The 21,857-nt window shown below is 41.5% G+C and overlaps 1 protein-coding gene across 1 annotated transcript in view; it reads left to right on the top strand.

Annotated features, from left to right (window-relative positions):
* Positions 1 to 21,857, top strand: part of LOC117208843 (cadherin-99C) — a 76,619-nt gene that overhangs the window by 23,944 nt on the left and 30,818 nt on the right. The gene's annotated exons all lie outside the window — the stretch shown is intronic.

Genomic DNA, 21,857 nt, shown 5'->3' with positions numbered 1-21,857 from the left:
ATTTGTTTTCTCAGTTTTAAGATACGAGTTCGTATATCATATTATCCGTTAACGTTCTCTTAAGTGTTAAATCGACGTATGTATTAGTAGTAGTATATCTTCGCAACCACGTCGAACGATTTCGAACAACTTGACTTTTAGTTTGCGTTTACGCTCGTTAACGTAGCAATTTTTCTTCCTTTAAGATCGTTTGAATTCAGACAACCTAACTGTCAGCGAGAAGCTTCGGGAAGAGGGAAAAGTAATTTTATTTATTATTATAAGTAACGTTATTACGCGAGGCACAATTTCCATTTGCTGTGGTAATACGTATCGTTCTGGCAGTGCTTTCAGCTTCTGTTTCTCTCTTTCTCATTATCGATGGGAGTTATTCCGTGGCGCGATAGCTAGATCGGAATGACACGCCGATTTCGCCGAAACTCCTTCACGGTCGTTGTTCTTGAGAGCGAGAGCCTACCTTTTAATCCCTTCGAATGGATGATATCGTAAACCACACACGAAGATAATCGCTACGGTGTACTTGGAAGATCCGCCGGTTGCGTGGCATCGCGTCGTGTCGTGTCGCTTCGTGGTGTTTCTGCGCGTGCGAATGCCGCCGTATCGCGTAAGTTCTGACGGGAAAGCGAGGACGGCTGGAATTTTGCGTCGTAAAATTCCATCAACGCGCTGCTCTCGCGAGAAGAACGATAAACTCGCGCGTGTTTTGTGCAACGGTTTCTTCGTTCCTTCGCTTTCAACCCTCGACATCGAATTCCACAAATATCGCTATCACTCGTAACGAATTTTCACACGGTCCACCTATATGTAATTACGAGCTGTCGAAATCCTCCCGGTTTCAGTTGCTATTGTTCTTTCAACGGACAAGCCGTTAGGTAATGAGCTGTGTTTTGTAACGGGAGTAAAAGGTACTCGGTATCGTTGCGTAAATATCACTTTCCGATATATTAGTTATGAATTGATACCAAACGAGGAAATGGAGATGGAGATGCAGTCTTTTTTAAAATTAAATAATTACTTTCCGAGTAAAGTTTTTCGGACAATTCGTCCGTACGTTTGCGTTCGTGGACTTTGGATCGCTGCGATAGAAGCATCTACCGTAAAAGGTCGGCGATTACTCCGTACGCGTAATAAATGCTTTGCAATGTTGGTCCGATAGCCCCGAGTTCCGACCCAACTCTTCTCTTTCTAGTGCGTATTATTGTGAAGCACTCGGCACCACTCGCTAGAGAAACGTATATATCACGAAGAATGTAAGTACGGTGCGTGAAAGAAAAGGATGCATCTTTTATCTTGTCGAGAGATCAACGTCGTACGAGTATAACGCGTAGCTGTCGTCATCGCGAAACACTATGCATGCCCTCGTTCTGTATGCGCGGGCGAGAATTGCAGGTGCGTGGGCAAAATCGAACGGACCTCGTTACCAAGATGAATGGAAAAGGAACACGTTTGGATGCTCGGCGGATTTTTATTCGCTTCGCTTCTTACCACCGATCGAGAGTTTCACGCCGGCATATAGTAACTGTCCCTCTCCGTGTATTATGAAAGCTTATCGAATTACGAAACGCTTTGTATTTTTATAGCACGTAATCGCTTTACGTATTTTCTGAAAAATAGTTTGTTAGATATTCGCAAATGATAAATAGAAAAGGCGCTTTTTCTTTCTTTCTTTTTTCCTCTTTTTAGGATAACGTTGAATCAACGTGTCCATGATTGGTATGATTTTGGCTAGGACGTTCGATTATATATTATAGTCAAATCGAAAGTCGTTCCATTTCGGTCTTTGTAAAAGGTTTTCAATGTTAAGCGACCAAGTTCTCGAGAAAATATCTTGGAAAAATTACGTCGTATAAATACATATGATTTATGAAGATTATGCCGGACGATCGTATGCAGGACGGATGTTTTACGGTGCTGTTGGCATTCGCGTCGACGCGACTTTGTCGATCACGGTGACAGTCGTGACCTTTGATATCGCATCGTTCTTTTCATCGTTTTGGATCGTTGAAACGGCGATCACAATCGTGGATGGTCGTTGCTGGCTTCGTTCATCTTTCAAGGTTTCGTAGTTTGTCTGTTATCGATCGAATAGATTTCCTTTTGTGCGTCGGATTTTATTTTCTATTCATCGAGTTCTTTGCGGCAAAAGATGTCGCGCAAATGTCTAGTAGCTCGATAAAGGAATTGTTCGATGGCACGATCAGTGGCAAATTTCTTAGTCAAGAAGGAAGTTACGAGTGGGAACGATCGATGGTAAATTCAATTCAATTTTATTTTTGTCTCCAAGACTAACGTACTTTGATTTTCAGTAGGAATAAAATATCAAACAGTTTCAACGTTATCAAGTTGCCGATTAAGCTTGCGATTTAGGATTATGATGTTTATTATTAGGATTAGGAGGACAGTTTTATGCATGTTGCACGGATTACGGGTTAACGTGCACACGGTGGACCACCGCGATATTGTGGTCTCATTACGCCGGGTTTCGTCACGGCTTAAACGCAAACCATGAATCCAGGTCACTCGCGCAATTCCGTGAGAATTGCAGGAGACAATACGGGCGTAACAATTTTATTTCACCGGTAAATTGGTAGATGCAGATGTAACGTCTGTAGTCGAAGTTGTTGCACAGAAAAGTGAATTTACTTTGTTTCTAATGATATTTGATACTTTAAATGAATTATTTTGGTATTTCTACCTATTTTCTATACGTATCGTTTAATTTGATTTTTATCATTACTTATCGATTACTGTTTAACGTTTAATCGAAGGCAATCGAGTGGTGCGAAGCACGCGTATAGAGTAGAGAACGAGACGTTGGAAATCACCGGCCAGCATCAGTGATATCGCAATAATCCGGTCGTAAAAATGGACAAGATACGTATGTATATAAAAATGTTCCGATATATGTACGTTTGTACATACAGAAATGAAAAGAGAAAAGGAAAAATGTGAGGAAATGTGAAAAAAACTTTATTCCGGCCCATTTTCCTCCAAAGACGATAAGGTATGATGAAAGGAAAGATTTCAAGTGCCTCACCCTGTATACACGAACCGGTCGGCATTCGTGCTTCATATTTCAAGCGCAAAAATACGGCGGCTTAACGTTTCTCGAACAAGAGGTAGAAAAAGAGGCAGTAGAGACTCAGAGGCGCAGGTTTGGTTCTGGCCGCGACCAGAGCGTAAGATGGCACTCGAATGGCTCGCGTCGAGAGACGAGTATCGCGTGCATACGCTTAGAACTGGTTTGCTCGGGCGTACGAGAAACGGTGTCCTTAAAGAAAATGGAAAGGTGGGTCGTGTTCGAGAAGATGCCTTCTATCTTCCCGGGGGCTGTGGCTCGGTCGATCGGTCGTTCGTGCATGCATGCACTGCACACGCAACTCTTGTGTACATGCTTGCTTACGCGGGACGCGACGACACAGTCACGTTACGAGCGATCGCGTCGATTCGAACCGAGTGGAGCCGCTGCGCTGGTTTCCAGTTTCTATCGAAAGCGTGGCGATGTTTCGTAATTACTCGGTTTGGTCTTTGCGCACGGTCACTGTTCGCTCCGCTCGATTCCAATTATACGCTGTTGACTCGGTTGACTGACGGCCGTCCACTTTACACGCCGATTGAAACGTTCTTCGTCGCTGCGCAAAGGCAAGCCGCTATTGCCAATTTCCGTTGTCGCGAATCTCGCGAGCAAACTTGCTAGCTTTTCACCGATGACGTTATTGATTCTCGAAGGGAACTCGAAAATCTGTTAACAAAGCCGCGTTCGTGCCATTTTCCTTCATTCGGTACTCTGGCATCGTACAGCGTAATAATAATAATCGTAAGACGTGTAATTATGTTGTACTGATAATTTTGATAAATACAACTGAAATCTCAGTAGAACCTCTAGTTTCGCGGCAGGGAAAGTATATCGAGAAATGTATCTATATCGATCGCTTCAAATTCTCCGAGTTTGATTCCATTGTAAAAAAGAGTAGGTCGATTAAAAACTTACAATAGTTATTCTATAAGGTATAACATTTGTGTACTTTGTTTTAGTTCATAGGTTAATTAATCGTCGTGGTTTAGAGAACGAGGAAAATAATATAATATAATAAGTACAGATAGATAAAATGAATTAAATAAATGAAATAAAATACAGGGTGAGGAAATCAAAGGTTACTACTCTTTCGCGTGTTTGTTCGATATAGGATAACATATGTACTGATTAGAAATTCATGCGAGAGATCGGATATGTATCTTGCAGGAAATATACGGAATATCGATCGTGATTATAACTGTCAACGAGATTGGTAACCCATGATTAATTTTCTTCGTCCCTTTGTCATAGCAGTTTATCTCGCTTTGAAATGTTTTTAATTATTGCGATAGATGGGACTTTTTTTATTATTTCTCGGGTATACTCTTAGATCGTAGAGAGATCGGACAGAAAGCATTATGTAAAGGGTACTTCTGATTAACGGAGCGCGGCTGTGCATCGTTCGAATCCGGTTTTCATGACATAAGCTACGTGGCTTGAATCGGTGGTACATATCTATCAATGAGCGTGTACTAGTATTTCGATACGCGTACCAGGTATGATACATACATCGGATGCGTTTACTACTTGGATGCGTCTATATTTACAGTGAATGGCGGTAATTTGAAAATCGGGCAACATTCGGTGACTTACAATTGGTCGATAGCTATAACGTAAAAATGAACCGTCGAAAATGAACTTTTTAGTTTGCAAAATTGTTCGCCATAGGAAAGTTACTCAATTTTCTTGGAATATTATTACTATTAGCATATTTATTATTAAGGATGTTTGTTAAATTGTCACGAAGGTATAGAAAAAAGATATTCTAACAGGCATTTTTAACGAAATTAACAAATGACTCGCCATGTTATCGATCATTTATGAAAAACGCGTGCTTCTCATACGCGTTTTCGAAAGCGTTTCACGACTGCGACTCGTATGTGCTGAAAAATAGGCTGGTTGTACGGTGGTTGTGAAAGGTTCGCCATCAGTTTCACACAGGTGTACAGTGTTCGCGTTAGTCAGAGATCTGGATGGACATGTACGTCTCGTAGTAGGTATCCAACAGGTACTTGGTACAATGAGATGCCTAAGTATGCGCCGCTGGAACGTTATCAACGAGCTAACCTAACAGGTACCTGGCGTGTAACGATTGGCGGGAACCATAAATCGATCGTTTAATTGCTCTCCCGTCGCGAGGCGTTTTACTAGCCCATCGATTCGCGTTGGTGCTCCTTCTACGTTTGAAGAAGCCCGAACACAGTTACACGCTTATCCATGACCAGCAGGAAGATCGATGTCGGTGAAACCTCGGTGATTCGAACGAATCGCGAAGCAAGCACGAATTGCCCTGCTGAAAACGCGGAAGTCGTGACCGTGGTACCGACTGCTAGTATAGATCTTTGCTTGAAATCCTACATATTGTAACGCGGAATTTGGAATTGGAGTCTCGACTTATCCTATCTCTCTTGGCTTAACGCTGCTATGCGATGACTCGATTTCTGTCCAACAACAATATCGCTCTTTCCTTTTATATCATATCGCTTTTATATCGCCGTTCTCGATTTAAAAATCCCTCTCCTATTATTATTATTATTATGAAAATCTATCCAGCTGTTTAATACTCGCGATCGGACGCTTTCCTTGCACTCTTCTTACATACGAGGTTTTATTACTCTTGTTGACGTCTAAATCTCTTCAAATGTATACTTATATTCGATCGAAGGTTAGCTTATCGTCTCTCTTAACCGTACGTAATCGTTCAAATCGACGAACGTTATGGAGAAAATCGATGCGCGCCCACGTTCCATGAATCGTTTTGCCGAACACAAAGTGCGATAAATCGACGCTCATTGGCTCGTCGATTCACCGTGTTTTCCTTAATCTACACGAAAGATATAGAAGCGAGATCGATCAATTATTATCGGGTAACGTGTATTATCTCGCCATAAACGTTACGAGCTGGTTGACTGACAACGTCAAGAAAGGAAAGAATAATTGCTATATACGGTTCCGGTTTGAATAGAATGGAACACATCCCTACGAATATTTATCGAAACGGTTACTCCGTTCTTCAACCATAAAACGATCTATCAATGTGGTGGCTAGAATCATCGGCGATACTACACGTCTATATAAAGCGAATCCTTTGCCGCCTACGGTCACGCAGTAACACGTTTCGGATCTGTTAGCCATTCGTCGGGGATTGCCGTGGTCGATTCCGTCGGAAATGCCCTAGAGTTGCATTTTTTCGATTACGTATCACGTATCACGTATCTGTGGTATAGAACTTGTTAACTTTAATCGGAAATCGGTCGTACGCGTAGTTAGTTGCTTACGTTTGCTAACCGAGAGCGGTAATACGGAGGTTTAGCTCTGCTCGGTTAACGCGACGAACTCAACGAGAATCAGATTTACGATTGGAACAATAACTGTGAGATTGTCGGTTTGTTTGTCAAATCTCGGCTGCGACAGTAAGATTCTCAGGTTACATATGAACAGGCTATTCGTACAAGTTTTGCAGAAAGCTTATGCTAAGTATTAGTGATCTTTAGAGAGAGAAGTAGAGAGAAAATTGTTACGTACTTGTACCGAAACGGTATAGAAGCTGAATTTTATTACTTAACTCTACGGTATTTACGATTTTATAAATTTTGAAAAAAGAAAAAAAAAAAGAAAAATACCGAGAGAATCGATTTTATCGCGTACGCGAAACGCTATTTCAAGTATTTAAAGAATTTTCGTTTCGTTGGAAATAAATAGGAGGAGAAAAATGTTGATAAGGATATGGTTGGTAGCTCTCGATGAAAATCTTTCGTATTTCTCGCTGCCAGTTAATCGTGCGAAACGATGTTATAAAATTTCAAACGTTCGACGGAGGGAAAGAAGCACTCTAGCACGACGACACCCACATGTTCTTCGTATAAACGGATGCACGACAATATTGTTCCGATGCTTTTATACGTATCATCTTTGATACAGAGACGCTAACGTTCGTTCCAGCGACTCGTAGAGGCATGCAATCACGGAGCGATGCTGGGAAAAAATTCAAAAACTAGTTCCCTTCGAGTCCGTGTATACGTGTATACTACCCGATCAAAATACGTTCGGTGAATTCGCTGCGGCGCTGTGACGCTCATCGATGGGACAGTTTAAAATAGGAATTCCTTGTGCATCCAAGGGAAACCTCGACCATCTTGCCGGTCGACCGGCAACCCCGTTGTCTCTCGTTTTTTTTTCGGTGCTGAAATTGTTATGCCGCGAACATCGACCGATGATCCTATATATTTATTCCGATCATCGTAGCTCGAACTTTTATATGCTATTTTACTTCGCTGTTTCAAAGGCAGCTGAGGGAATGCCGTTTATATCATGTGGCGGAATAACGCGTGAACGTTCGCCAAGGTTTATGGACCATAACGTTTCACATTGACACAAAGGTAGAATCGAAGCGTTTCGAATAAACTACGGAAGAATTTACCAGCTTGTTTTCCTTCTTTCTTTTCGTTTCGCTCGCGCTCGTATACACGCGAGTAACGAAACAGTTTTGGTGTATCTGTCGTAGCGTGTCGTAATAGAATAGCTTCAGTAGCATCTACCGATGTTTTATTACTAGAGACGCAACGCAGAGTTAACGTTATGTAAATAGGTACGGTATTACGTCGATCATGTGTTTGTTAATATTTTTTTTTTTTGAAGCAAAGTTTCTTGGGGGTGGAAAATTGGTCGTTAATAATCGTCCCGCTCTTAAGTTTCCTCCTTCTCCCTCTCATTTTCTCTGTACTCGAGCTACTTGGCGTTTACTTATTATTTATGACGGCTAATAGCACGAACCTTGTACTCATTACACGCTACTACGGCGAAACCGTATGTAGTTAATTAATAATGATTTTACGAGACGACTACTTTGTCGTAGATACGCTTCTCGAGTCGTATGTTCGCTGTCATTTATTTATTAAGTTTTTGTTCGTTTTCTCTAGAGACAAAAATGTCAGAAAATAGACGAACTTCTACTTTTAAATCTTCTACGTGTTCGGAAAAACGATGATAATTCATTTCGGTAGTCTCTATCGATATGATTATAGATACGACTATAATTATATAAAAATATATGCAGCAATTTTTACCGTTGTTACGATCGATTTCAAGACATTCCTGCGCATATTACCCGAAAGACAACTATTAATCCACCTATCTACACTTAGCTATCTTTACCTATGTAAAATAGCTTGCACGATCGTATTTACATGGATAAGAAGAATTCTTATCGATACGCAGACAGTAAATACGCACGCTAGCGCTCGTGAGAAATGCCCAACGACTGCGTAAAGCGGCGATGCAATGCGGAAAAGAAATAGAGCGCGCCTTTATCGAGATATTTTTAGTGTTTTGCTCGGCCCTTTATAGCACTTTGAGAGCGTCTCTTTATAACGTAATTATCAGTTTTGTGGAGGGAAATGTGGACGCGCGAACGAGTATTCGCTGATTGCGCGATCTGTTCGGATCGAACGTTTATCGAAAGTCGCTGCTCGAGTAGCAGCGTGCGTGCAACACGGTTCCTTTGCTCGAGGAAGACGGTACATCGAAAGTCGATCGTCCTTGTCTCGAATTCAAATCGGATAGACGTAGAATTAAATAAGAAAGAATAGATTCGCAACTGTTTATCCATAGGAACAGGAAATTTGGAATAAAATTGAAAGTCGAACAATCCCTTGGATATACATATTTATTCGGCGTGTGGAGCACGATGGAGTATCGCAGTCGATCGTATCTCGGACATCCGAACGATCAGAAACGCTTTGCTGTCGAAAAGGATTTCCTCGCAACCTAGCTGTACTCGTTCCGCATGGTATACTATAATTTATCGCGTTCTCATGGCATGGGAATGGAGTATTCGGGCTGTACGCGTCATAGTTTCCTAGTTATTAATCAAGATACATCGAACGGTTGCTACTTGCCACGTTTTCAAGGTTTCGTAAGTTATTGCGTTCAATTCAAATTCTCGTAGTGGATCGAACGGTGCACAGCCATCGCGCATGCTTTTCAGAAAACTTTTGTGGCTTTGTTTCGAACGCTTTGCTATTTCCGAACTCGTAGACATAAGAAAGGCGAAGCTATTCAACGGTGTAATATTTGTCGTGGAAATAGTAAACGGATGAAAGGAACAAGGTTGTCAAATACCGTGGCATCGATCCGAAATTACGAAACGATATGTCGAACAAAAATTGTTGAAAAATTCTTACGCTTGATAAACATTGTCAAAGATAGTACATCTGCTAAAAATATTTTCATCTTTATCTATACGTTCGATGAATTGGACCATTGGCGTTTTTCCTCGATGGTTCTCTCGATGGTGATCTCGTCGTCTTCATCGGGCGTAGGATGATTCTACTAGAATTCTAATATTGCTTTGTACCAGTACGTCTTTGTCTAAATTGTCTAAATTGCGTAAAACCCCGACAAAGGTGAAAGTTCTTATTCAAGCCTAGGCAGCTCGTATTTGCTGTGTATTTTAGAAGCTATATGTTCACCGTTTATCGTATCGGTCCAAGTTTCTCAATTTTCAGCGATAAATAATTTCGTCGCGTAAACACTTGGCACTTGGTTGCACGAAATTTCGTATGTCTACGATCGTTATAATAGAGAGAATAATAATTGAAGTATTTAAAGTAGAAGAATGCAATATGTATGTACATCGAAGCGTATCGTCATCGTATTATTTAGTATTATTTATTTATTTTTAAAAATTATTCGTTACTATCAACGATTTCAGGGAATGCAGATATGTAGTTACAAATAAAATATTTGTCAAAAACGAATTAATCTTTCTAATTGATCTAGCTAGTTGTACCGTTATACGATTCATAGAACACCTATATGAAAGCGAAAGATTTCAAATGTATGTGTATCGTGTTTGTAGGAAGTACTAAACATTTCTATAGACGCAATTTCCGTGGGATGCATAAAAGAAATATTAAGATTATAGGTATCCCCATACGACTGGCAGTAAAGTACACTTTTATGCCCATTAAGGGGAAACCCGACGAGCAAACGGTGCTTCGGGCTTCCTGCCGGAGATAAGTGAGATACAATCCAACCATCCAAATATTTCGACCCTGCACGACTATTAAAAGCAAATCTTCACAGACGTAAAAAGAACAATAGTACCTTTGGTCGTTCTAATAATTCCACTGGAATTCCGTCGAGACGCCACCTCGAATGTCAATGTTTATGAATAAAAAAGAAAGGTATGTTGATGTTTTCAGGTACAAGAGAAAGGAGTTTTCTGGTTTTTACGATCGAATGTAGTGGAACAGAAGCAAGACGTTAGTTACTATAAAAGATTAATATGTCAAAGTTTGGACTAGGTTTCCGTTAAGAAGAATATCAAATATCCAAAGGCAGCTTTTATGTTGTCATTTCCCCCCGCTCCACCCCCCCTACGTCTTTTCTAACATACGTTTCCATATCCTTTTTAACTAAAACGAAACTCGTGTGAACGGATGTTGGAGGAACAACGCGAACTCGGTGCAGAAATGGTCGTTGTACCTTCTTCGATGTTCTTGGTTGCCTCGCGAGTATTAAAACCAAGTCTTTACGACTCTCTGCGATCTGTTCATTGGTTCTTTGAGACTTTGGAAGAGAAACCTTTGCATGCATCTTTGAACCGGTATTACGCGTCGCACAAAGAGTATCGTGGGGCCAACGAGAATCCACAGCCGATACTTTTCTTTATTTTTTTACCTTTGTTCGTCCAAGTATTCCCTTAGACCATTTCTTTTTAACTTACCTCGTAAATTTCAGCTTTTTTTATCGCGCGAAATTTTATTCTATTAGACAGCAATTTCTGTTTCGAGTAAAATTCGTTCGAGCCTAATGGATAGACGATTGTCTAATAGAAAAATGTTAGATATCAACGTTAAGAAGGAACTTTTAAAAGAACATGAAACTCGTAGCGACACGAAAAGAATGAAACTTGCGCGACATTGGATTTCGTACCTGTACATTTTTTTGAAGATAGCACTTTTGTAGACACGGTCGAATCGATACGCGGAAAGACTCGTTCGATCGCAGAATCGATCGGCTACGAATTTGATATGCGTCGTTTCGTTGTATAAACTACCGCTCGGATTCGCAACGAACGATAAATTAACAAGACATTCCCTTAGTTGATAGCCGCGTCCAGTGGAAACCAGTGCGATGTCGCGCTTAAGTGAATTGTACTCGCATGTACGTTTCGTTATACTTATTTACGAGCAAGCAGATATGCGAAGTTGGCATAAATAACGTGGGTATAGGTGCACCCATTTCGCCGAGTCTCGGTACATAAATCGTGATTGGTGCCGTGGCGAGATATCCGAGGTTACTCGCGAGCGAGAGGGATCGAAATCGATTTTGTTAGCGGCGAACGAAGAAAAAATGACCTCGTGTCCGTCGTACGCAGACGTTTTTATTCCGTCGGAAGTTGGAAACTTGTACCTGTTGTAGGAAAATTTCGTCGTTAGAATCGCGCGTGCAACGCGATCAGACCACTTCGAAATATCGAGATTATCGAGCGATGATTCATAATGGCAGAGATGTTACGACGAGCGGAATCGCTGGTCGATCCGGTGTTGATTTATCGAGCGCAATGTGCACGAGTCGGCAAACGTCGTGGGAGAAAAAACGGGTTAAGTTACGATCGAACGTGGTTGGCGCGGGAATCCGCGGCCGCGTCTCTTCCGCGTGGTTAGACGCGCGCCCGAACCAGCGGTCCTTGGCCGCTTCGCATCGCGTCGCGGAAACGATACTCGAGCGAGATACGAAGATCGCGATCAACTTTGTTCGAGTGGCGCATGTTCGTTCGGTCGCGTGCTCTGCCTTTGCAACCGCAAATTTCTTTTGTATTGATCGCAACGAATCGAGCGATAAAGCCTCGTTTCGATCACTCGTCGGATTATTAGTTTCATAGTAGTATAATATATAAATAGTAAATTGGTATATGTAAGACTAAGTAAGTATGTGAGTATTTCAAGCATCGACACTCTTTGGACGCGTCGGTTTAAATCGATAGGACAAGGATAGCATCGACGAGTCGAGTTACGCAAACAACGAACAAAGTAGCAAAGAAAAAAGGAGAAAAGCGATTGTATTATACAAACGGTAGCGGAAACTGAAACCAGTCTGACAGAGTTTCAATGCAAATCGTAGGCGGATTGGATGTTGCACGACGTATACGACAGGTGTGTTTCATCGTGAACGATGCACGAGAATCGAGAAGCGTGGTCGTGCACCAGAGAACGAATGCAGTTCACGAGAGCCTACGCGTTGTTAGGATCTAGTCGAACGATTCGTAAGAGAAAACAGCCCGGTTCCATACGGTGCTAAAATCCTATCTCTAAAAGAACATCTCGTCTTGAAAGATGTGTCATAAACTTGTCGACGTTTCTCGGGTATTTATGTGATCGCGACGAGACGCGACGCGACGTATCGTTCGTCCCGATTCGTGCGATTCGTTCAGCTTAGCCTGAAAGTCGATCCGCTTTTTCCGTCGACTTCGCCTTTTCGTCGATACTTGCGTTCTGTTGCTGTGTAACATAAGTTGGAAGTTTTATTATCGGAACCGCAAACAGCGAATTCTATATAACAAGACGTATAACGGTTAAGAGAATTGGATAAAACGGTTTAGGAGATAAAAACAAAGAGTACGCTTGCGATTTCCGATTCAAGCAGAACGATAATAAAACGCGTATAAGCGAAACCAATGAGTTTGTCGGTCGACATCGGATATCGGTCCCGATCCTCGTATTTTCCTCGCGATTCGGTCTTGTCTTAGCGATAGTAAATTCCCATTGATCGGAGATATCTGCTGCCTTGCGTATAGCGACAGACAAGTTGTCTTCCCTGCGTTTCAATCGATAGTCTGTATGGAAGCGAAAGTCGGTGGTCTATGTGGATCTCGTGTATCTACAAGAGGTACCGAAAGCCGGTATAAAATCCCGATAGATATCTCCGAATCGATCTTGACATGTACTATACTTGACTATATATATATGTACTCACAGAAAAATGTTGGCCAAGATTCGATGAAAACAACGCCGTGTTTAAGGTGTTGTTGTAGGTGATTTCGTAATAGCTACGAAAGATTCGGCTGACACTAAGATTACGAAGGTTTACGAGCGATTAACCTTTTGAAATTACAATGATATCGAGATGATGTCGCGACGCATCGTATTAAAAATTTGTTGCAAAACAGGACGCGTAGAACCAGGCATCTGCTTATTTTGCTCTCGTTCGTACACGCGAATGCAACGCGTACGCGATAAACGAATCAAAAATAGTCGTGCTCAAAACGAGAAAAAAGATGAACTAACTATGTACATGTTTGTAAAGGTAATCCATCTTAAGAATACGTATCAGCGCTCGCGACTATCAAAGTCGAGCAAATTTAGAATAGGGCTTACATAGAAAAGAAGCACAACTGTCGCATTTATTATTTATTCTGAAGCAAACATTGTGACTATATTCGTGGAATAATATAAAATATTAATTTGATATTTCGTAGGAACTGTTGACAAATCAACTACAAGTTTTTCGGTAAATATTCACTTTTCGTCGAATAATTTGAAAACGTTCGATAGTTTAATCTTTCGTCTTATAACTTATAACGTATCGAGCCACTTTTGTGATAAATAAATATAAAATATCGCTTTTAAAGTACGCTTTCATTTTGATAGTTTACCCGTTTGCCGATATGCATAAGTAAAAAGTACAGGTTGTACAAAAGTTAGCAAAGGTATAACGGAAAAAATGGGCAAGCAGGCAGAGGTTTAACTTGGTTAAGCGAGAACATTGCGCTTGTAGATTATATTGGCGTAAAGATACATGGGCTGACATGGACTATATTCGCTGGCTTTCACCCCTTATCTTTTTCATCGTGATTGCCCTTGCCCCCCTCCCCCCCTCCAACCGTTATGCACTCCTTTCCTGTTGCGGTGTATCACCACGGTCGAAAGTCTATATGCAGTCACCTGCATCCTACATCGTCGCTCCTCCGCGTAATGGTCGTTGTATTCGTTGATTTTCGCAATACCAGATTTTTCGTTCGTTCAGTTGGTTCTACGATTCGGATAAAACGCGATAGTCTGGCGTTTGACGTGTTTAAGTCGCTAGGAGTGATAAGGTAAACGAGGGGAAGAATACGACTCCGATGTCGCTATTGACGAACTCGTTTTCACACGTTATACTTTTACTTTCATCTTGCTGCGTATTTAAATGCGCATATAGTACGCGTACTTATGTGGTAATTGAAGAATATCGCGCGATTATACTCGCTCGACGAGTTTCTACTTGGAATTCTGCTGTAATTGCCAGCGTTATTGCGTTCATAATTTATCGATGAAGAGCGGTGTTACTCACCGTTGCGTATGACGATTATACGACTATATGCTAGTAAAAATATTTTGTAACGACAATCGTAGACGAATGAAAGTCTGAATGAATACGTATTCACTGTGTTCGTTAATAATTCGTTGCCGCATGTCGAGCAACGATAAGATGTAAATCCGTGCGATGAAATTTAAGAATGATAATCGCGTGCCCGTTGTATGTTTTTAACGGATGACGGAGCATGGAAGCGTACGCGAGTTACCTAACTTAACTAAGCGATACGTTTCTTTTCAAAGACAAGCACATTTACTTAAAATAATTCTCAACCCGAGGACGTTGAAATTAACGCGAACAACGTACTACTTACGCGGGTTCGCTCGAAGCATCGATCTTTTTGCGTTCTATTCGCGAGACCTTCGTCAATCGCTTGAGAGAAGCAGAATACAGCGATGAAATGGAAAACTTGCTATCGCGTCGTAATTTCCGTTGAATAACGGTTGACGTGAAATCAGGAGACTAACGTAACCTACGAGGATTCTGTAGATTCAATTACTATCATCGAAGGCTCGATTTCATCGACGAACATTTCCGCAGGAAATGCCTATTTAACGTCGGCTTAAAGAATTTCCTGGTGGCTTGCCTTACCTCCTTCTTGTTGTTTCAACGAGAAATCCGTTCTCGTTGAAAGCCAACCCTTTTATCCGTAGTCTTAACTATATTAGGGTTTGCTATTCGCGATTCGAATCAAAGATTACTTTCGAGTTACTACTCGGATAACTTTAGAAAAGAAAACATACGAATCGCGTATTATCGTCGTTGTACGATCGTCGCACGATAAAAATTTAATCAAAGTTACCGTTTCTTTTTTCGATTACGATCAGAAATTAATGTAATAAAACAATGGCGTAACACGATACCGTAAATGAGCAAACGCGTATAATCTCTGAATGGTACTTGCGCCAAGACTCGTGTCGAGAGAACGAAAGGAAATTAGAGCCGTCCGTTTCCTTGCATTGTCGCAGCGAACAGGATCACAACGGGAACAATAAAAATTAACGGTCACGAATTAGCCGCGAATCCAGGTGACTGGCGTCTACGCGAGTACGGTTATTACGCGATATCTTAGTAGGTACGTTCGAGTTAGCTAGACGCAATCGGGGACGAGCTATTGTTCCCAAGAATAAGAGCGATTCCCCGGAGAACAGGATTTTCAGTCTCACGCTATCGTGAGCTACGAGATTGTTTCGCGGTAGAAAAGCAGGTATGAAAGGGACGAAAAGAAAATGCGATGCGGCGCGAGCGCGTTCAATCGCGTTCGATCGCGTTGACATGCTAGGGATTGGACGATTTACGTCTAGTCTAATTTCAGGTAACGAATACCGGTTAATTAGTAGCACGACACCCGCAAATCGAGTCGCTTCCGCTTTTCATCCTTACGTCGCTCCTTTCTCGTTTTCCATACGCATCGCATCTTTTCTCGCCGTTGCCTCGCTGTCACGTCGTGGCACAGATTTATTCTTACGCATTCTAATTCTTCTCCTTCGATAACCTCTTCTTTTGGCTATTCGTATAAAAATATACGCGCAGTGTAAAATACGTGTCTGAATAACCTGTACTACGAATAACGCGCAGCCGCTTGCAATTCGTCGACACCGTATAAACCAAGGGGAAACAGCTGGCAATACGGTAGTGGACTAATCAGAAATATACCTACGTTACGTTGGTATACGTTATCGCGATCGACTGTGCAACACAACTGCACGCCGAATGCTCGGATGCACCGCCAGAAACCCCCTACCTGTTCGCTTCAGATCAGACTCGTATTCAGATTCGGTTGTCGGTGTCATAAACTAACCGAGTAACGGTAAGTTCAGATGGCTGTTTATCGCGTTATTACTGCCGCCTGCTGCACGCTGTGCCGAGCAATTTGAGCAGTCATTGCCGAGATGCTCTCCGTTCCTCGTCATTCGACGAATTCGTCGATCGGATATTAGTAAAATGAACCACGACGATGAAGCGCGATTAATCGCCATTTACTTGGCAGTTCCTTCCACTTGGTCGCGTCTACGTACGAGCATATATTATTCACCAAGGTTTAAATAAAACGTGGGGATCGGCAAGGCGGTAATTAATAATAATAATAAAATCGTAGGTGGTGGCCACGATGTTATCCGTATCGCGATCGTGGCTACCACGATTGCTCGGTTGGCGAGGCCACTGGCGCATCATAATAAGCGATAAATAATCACCGGTTGACTTCCACTCTTCTTTCCCTACGCTATGCCAGGCCACCGTTTCTCTTCCCTGGTAATGTATCCCGTATCGACAGTTTCCCGGGAGAATCGTCAGGATCGACGATGTCCGCAGGCTGTGAAATTTAGATAAAATCTAACGGATCGATGTACCATTTACTTTACGTTAAATAGATAATGTCGATGGAGATATATCGTTTACTATCGGCTCCAAATTTTTAATTGGTGTACGTAATTTGACAAGGAACGATATATTTTGTTTTCGAACGATTACTTTAAGAACACATTATTTGTATATCGTATGTCTCCATCGGTATTTCTTCTATATCTTTTTCTAAATATATGTATATGTTATATGTAGTATCTACGGTAGCGGACAAAAGTTTAAGACGACGATTTGTAAACCGGATTACAAACATCTTATACGCATATTGTTCTTCTATTCGGTTTGTCTTTTTGAAATAACAAAGCTGTATGTTTGACCTCCGTAATCTCAGACCGCCAGTCGTTAAATGCAAACAATGTAGCAGTTACAACAGTTAGTTACCGCTTAGCGCTTGTAAACGGTCGACGTTAGTTTAAGACGATCTGTGTAAAACGCGAGTATGAGTACAGTTTTCGAACATTTTGATTCTGGAATGTCAAAATCATTGTTTAGCGTACCTTTTATTGCTTAAAATTCATTTAGGTAGAAACAGGCTATGGGTAAATCAAAGAATTTACTTGAAAACGAAAGGGCACAAATCGTAAGTCTACGAATATAGCGAATAGGTCAGAAACGGCTTGTAAGCAAGCTTGGTATAAATTTTTAAAGGCAGGCATGTATTGACCGACGAAATATTATACAGATTTCGTTCCTTTTTCATAACTTAGCTACTGAGCAAAATATCAAAATGAAATTTTTTCCTAAGTGTACAAACAAATGTCCGATTAGTTACTACCAAAAGCAGAACACTGTATTTATATTTTTTATGGAAAGTAAATCGATTATTTATTTTTTCCATTTCGTCTTGATCTTTCGTCCGCTACTGTACCTGGTAGAAAGTTGGACATACGTAAGAATTGGAGTACTCGGTTCTGTGGAAATGATTCAAACGAAGGGGGACAAGACGGACGTGAGAGAAGGCACAGAATTATTCAAAATGATAAGTAGAGGCTAGTTCGTTGATTCACAACTACCGCACCCCGTATTCTAGCTACGGCATACGTATACGTCCATCGTTTCTAGCGGCAAATGTATTCGTAACGGAAGAGCGAGGGAAAGAAAGGGGCAGGGTTAATCGTTCGCGAGGATTCTTCGAGCACGTAGTTCGCATCGAGGAGCAGGTGCGTTCTCGTCCGTTCGGTGTAACAGACGACTCGGATATGCATATTACACACAACGCGTCCGGCGATACGTTACGCAGACCGATAGTCACAGCAACATCGTTGTTTCGGTCCGTATACGCGTTATGTCGTTTTCTGCAGTCACGTTCGGTAATCGCAACCTTGTAAAACTGCCAGCCACGTTGCACTAGCTTTCCTCGATATCGACCAACGTGTTATCACGAGGAATCGTTCAACGCTGCGTTTTGTCCAAAATTTATCCAACGAAACGTGCTACCACAAATTCTCCCGAGTAGAAGCAGACCTATGGAAATAAATTTTTCGCAAAGATGTGATAATTTGTTGGAAGTTATTTTCTTATCATGGATAAGAGTGCCATCGAAATGCAAAGATAAGCAAGGATAAGAAGGGCAAGATTCGAAGACGATTTTTATATAGGAGATGGCAATGGAAGATGATTAAATGCAAGCAACGGATGAAACGAAAGAACGAAGAAATTGCCGTTTCGTTCCTCGAGAGAAAGTATAAAAATGGATCGTAATGGAATTACGTATACGGTTGTCTCGCGTCAAATTTCTGTTTCGCGTCGAGCTTACGTTGACTCCGTCTAACGTCTGACATTTCAGATCGACTCTCACCTTTTCTACCCCGTTCGTCTTTATACGTTTCTCGCTCCTGTCTTCTCTGGTATCTATTTCTATTCCTCTATTAGCGTCACAGAGTCGGACTGTTCGTCGAATCAAGTTGTTTAATCGTACACCGTCCAAAAACTCGTAAATTTTACCTACGTATTTACCATTTCGTTGGGCATATCGATATTTTGTCATTGCGTCGAGTTAGTATCGAGCGATAAATCAAGCGGGTATGTATCGAAAGATGGATTAGAACGTGCGAGATCTTATTAAAAGTTGTTCCCTGACATTTTACCACGGTTTACTTCCGACATAGATAGCACTGGTTCGAGAAACGGTCATACTTTCGCGATTAATAAGGCAGATAGTAGAAAGTGAAGTAATTCTGCTGTTGTAGAAACGTGTTGTGAATGGAAGTCGCTGTATCGCGTAATCGTGTAATCCCGACTTTCGTGACTTTTACTAGGAAAAAGCTACAGATTTGGTGGGAGAATCATTGTGCCGAAACGTTTCGGTAAGTTTAAACGCTATACGTTTATCCATCGTTGTTACACTCTATCGTGAAATTATCGGATTTAAACATCGTTGAAAAAAAAAAAAAAAAAAGGAGAACGCGTACATTAGTTAAGGCGGTAACGTAGAATAGAGTTTCGTCGTGTCAACGTTCGTGATCAATTGGAAAATGTATAATTTCGCCGGAAGGAAAGATTACGTTAGGAAAACAATCGAGAAAGGTAAATAAACGCATGTTATTCGTTGATGGCAAACGAATCGTTTGGTTGATATTTCTATGATTCTCCTTTATATCCTGTTTATCGAGTGGAGACGAGCTTAGCGATATCGCTCGTACATATTTATATCGATGTAAATATGTATACGCTGTTATTTGCGCTGTGATCGGTACAAGGTAAATTTAAGATATTCATAGAAGGATACAATAGAAATATTCTAAAAATAATCATCGACCAGTATTACCTAGCCGCGAATATTTCACGCAAATAGACTTTTATCGGGAACAAAATTCGTATTGAATTTTCTCAGTATTTGATAAATAATAGAGAGGCGGATGGGGCTATGTTTTCACGTTAGGCGTTCAGAACTCGGTAATAACTCGTCGCCCACGCAGGAAAGTGGCCGCGAAACTCGCTTCGCACACTTATGTACTCTTTAATAGGGAGGATTCGATGAAACCGATAGCGTTAAAGCGGTTGAACGAACGGGAGACACGTTAAAGCCTGAAAATGCGAATGTGGGATGGTCACGTATGAGAAGTTGATTAGAATTCTTTCGGCGAATTGAAATCTCGTATCCGTGTATAATCGTCGAGATAGCGGTGACCCGCGTACAAGCAAATAAATAATTCCATACGGTTTGGATAATGAATTTTATTCTCATTAGCGGTGTAGCAGAATTCTATTTCGAACGTAACACGTGCCTAAATACCGTATTACGAGCTCGTTACTATAGTGGTACGGAGTACGGATTCGTATTATTTTAATTATTCTCAGGTAATCGAAGAACGTTCGAGATAATCGAAGCGTAACGTTTCATAGTTAAACCGACCGAACGCGCATTGGACCGTGTTAAATTTTGTTTACAAGGCCACACGATGAGTTCGATAAAAATGTATTGCTAATAGAGCAAATAATAAATTTGAAAACTCGCAATGCGTTCGGTAAGCGCGATCGATAAGTGAATAGAATATGGAAATACCGCGGTCTGGGCTTGGATCCAACAAAAAAAAGTCGCTGTTCCTTCGAAATATAACTATTCCTTTTAATTTTCTATCACGCTTCGCGAAATACTCGTATCCTGTTAGTTTGCTGTCTATTCTCACGATGTTAATAACACGGTGGCGGTAATGTTTATGTGCTACTGAATCGTAGCCTGTCTCGTTCATCGATCCTTTCTGGCATCCTCAACGATTTTAACGGTGTAATTCTTGAAAATTATGGCGCATACTTGGACTTTGCATTGCAAGACGGGCGACTGGATGTACGCCAAGTGGAAAATATGGAAAGTATCTAGTTAACTAGGTATTTTTCTTTGCGAGAAACTCGCGTAAACAAAGGTAGGACGCCAAATTATCGAAGCAGCTTTACTCATGCCTCTACTTATCTTGCTCGTTCAATGGACTTTCTACCGCTCGCGTTGCGTCAATCTTAAAATCGTAGGCAGCCGAAAGTATTTTAGTAAGGCAGCCTCGTTCGATCGCGATCCACACACGCTTCCAAAAGGATATTTTCTATCCTGATACCAGATATTCGTGTCTCGTCGTTACGTGACAACTTGATAGAGCTGTGACGGTATTTAAATCGTGGCATGGCTCTGTTGAATCGCATGCATCCAAGTACATGAAAGATTAGAAAAAGACAGAAGATGGAAAAGAAACGAGAGAGAGGGAGAGAGAGAGAGAGAGATGGGCGGCAGGGGTAAACTGGCCACAAAATGTTGGCCATTATCGATAGTCCGGCGAGGAGGAGGCGTTGCAGCGTGTAGACACGTTTGATGAGAACGCGCACGCGTCCAGGTGACGGGAACACCTCGGGTCCGAATGTATGCGGGCAAAGATCACACGGTACCGATAACATTGTTTCCCTTCGTCCAGCACGTTTATAAGCGCCGCAAACATCCTTATTACATACCGTGCATCAATATCGCATTAGCATAGACCCCACGTAGGCTAAGCGTTAGTTCTCTGTTTGATCCTGTTCCTTATGAAATTCTGCCTGGAAACGTGACCGAGGGGGGATATGAGACAGGATGCGAGTTTCGCGCTATATCTTGTTAAGTATTCTTTTCCTCTCACGCGTCCTATACCTGTTACACGCGTAAATTTGTTTACGTAAGGGCTTCGAACGAAGCTACGTAATATTTCTTAAACCGTCGCGTCGTTATGCGACCCAAAGAGAAACAATTCGTAGATCTCAATTGCAGAAGGAATCGACCGTTCGTTTCTCTTTCTTTCCATCCCTTGTTCTATCTATTCCGTCCCTCCTTTACATAATAACGTTTTAATTACACGTTTTACGATACAGTTTCTACGACCTCCTGCCACGAAGATTTGAATTATTGCTCTCTCGTGTACCTTGTGTAGTTTCTGCGTTTCACTCTTTCCGAAGAGCTTCGAGTAAGTCTCAGCTACGTATGCTGCTATTTTTTTTCGCTGTTTTCCTTCCGAAGCCAATCGGGAGGGAGCGGATGATAAAATACGCGTTATTAACAGTTTCGAAACGATTCAAGTTGACTGTTTGCGAGCCATTT

Source organism: Bombus bifarius, unplaced genomic scaffold (genome assembly GCF_011952205.1).
Source record: "Bombus bifarius isolate JDL3187 unplaced genomic scaffold, Bbif_JDL3187 scf7180000008163, whole genome shotgun sequence".
In the NCBI taxonomy this organism is placed as follows: Eukaryota; Metazoa; Arthropoda; class Insecta; order Hymenoptera; family Apidae; genus Bombus; species Bombus bifarius.
Note: the sequence above shows the minus strand (reverse complement) of the source record. Positions and strands in the feature narration are given on the sequence as shown.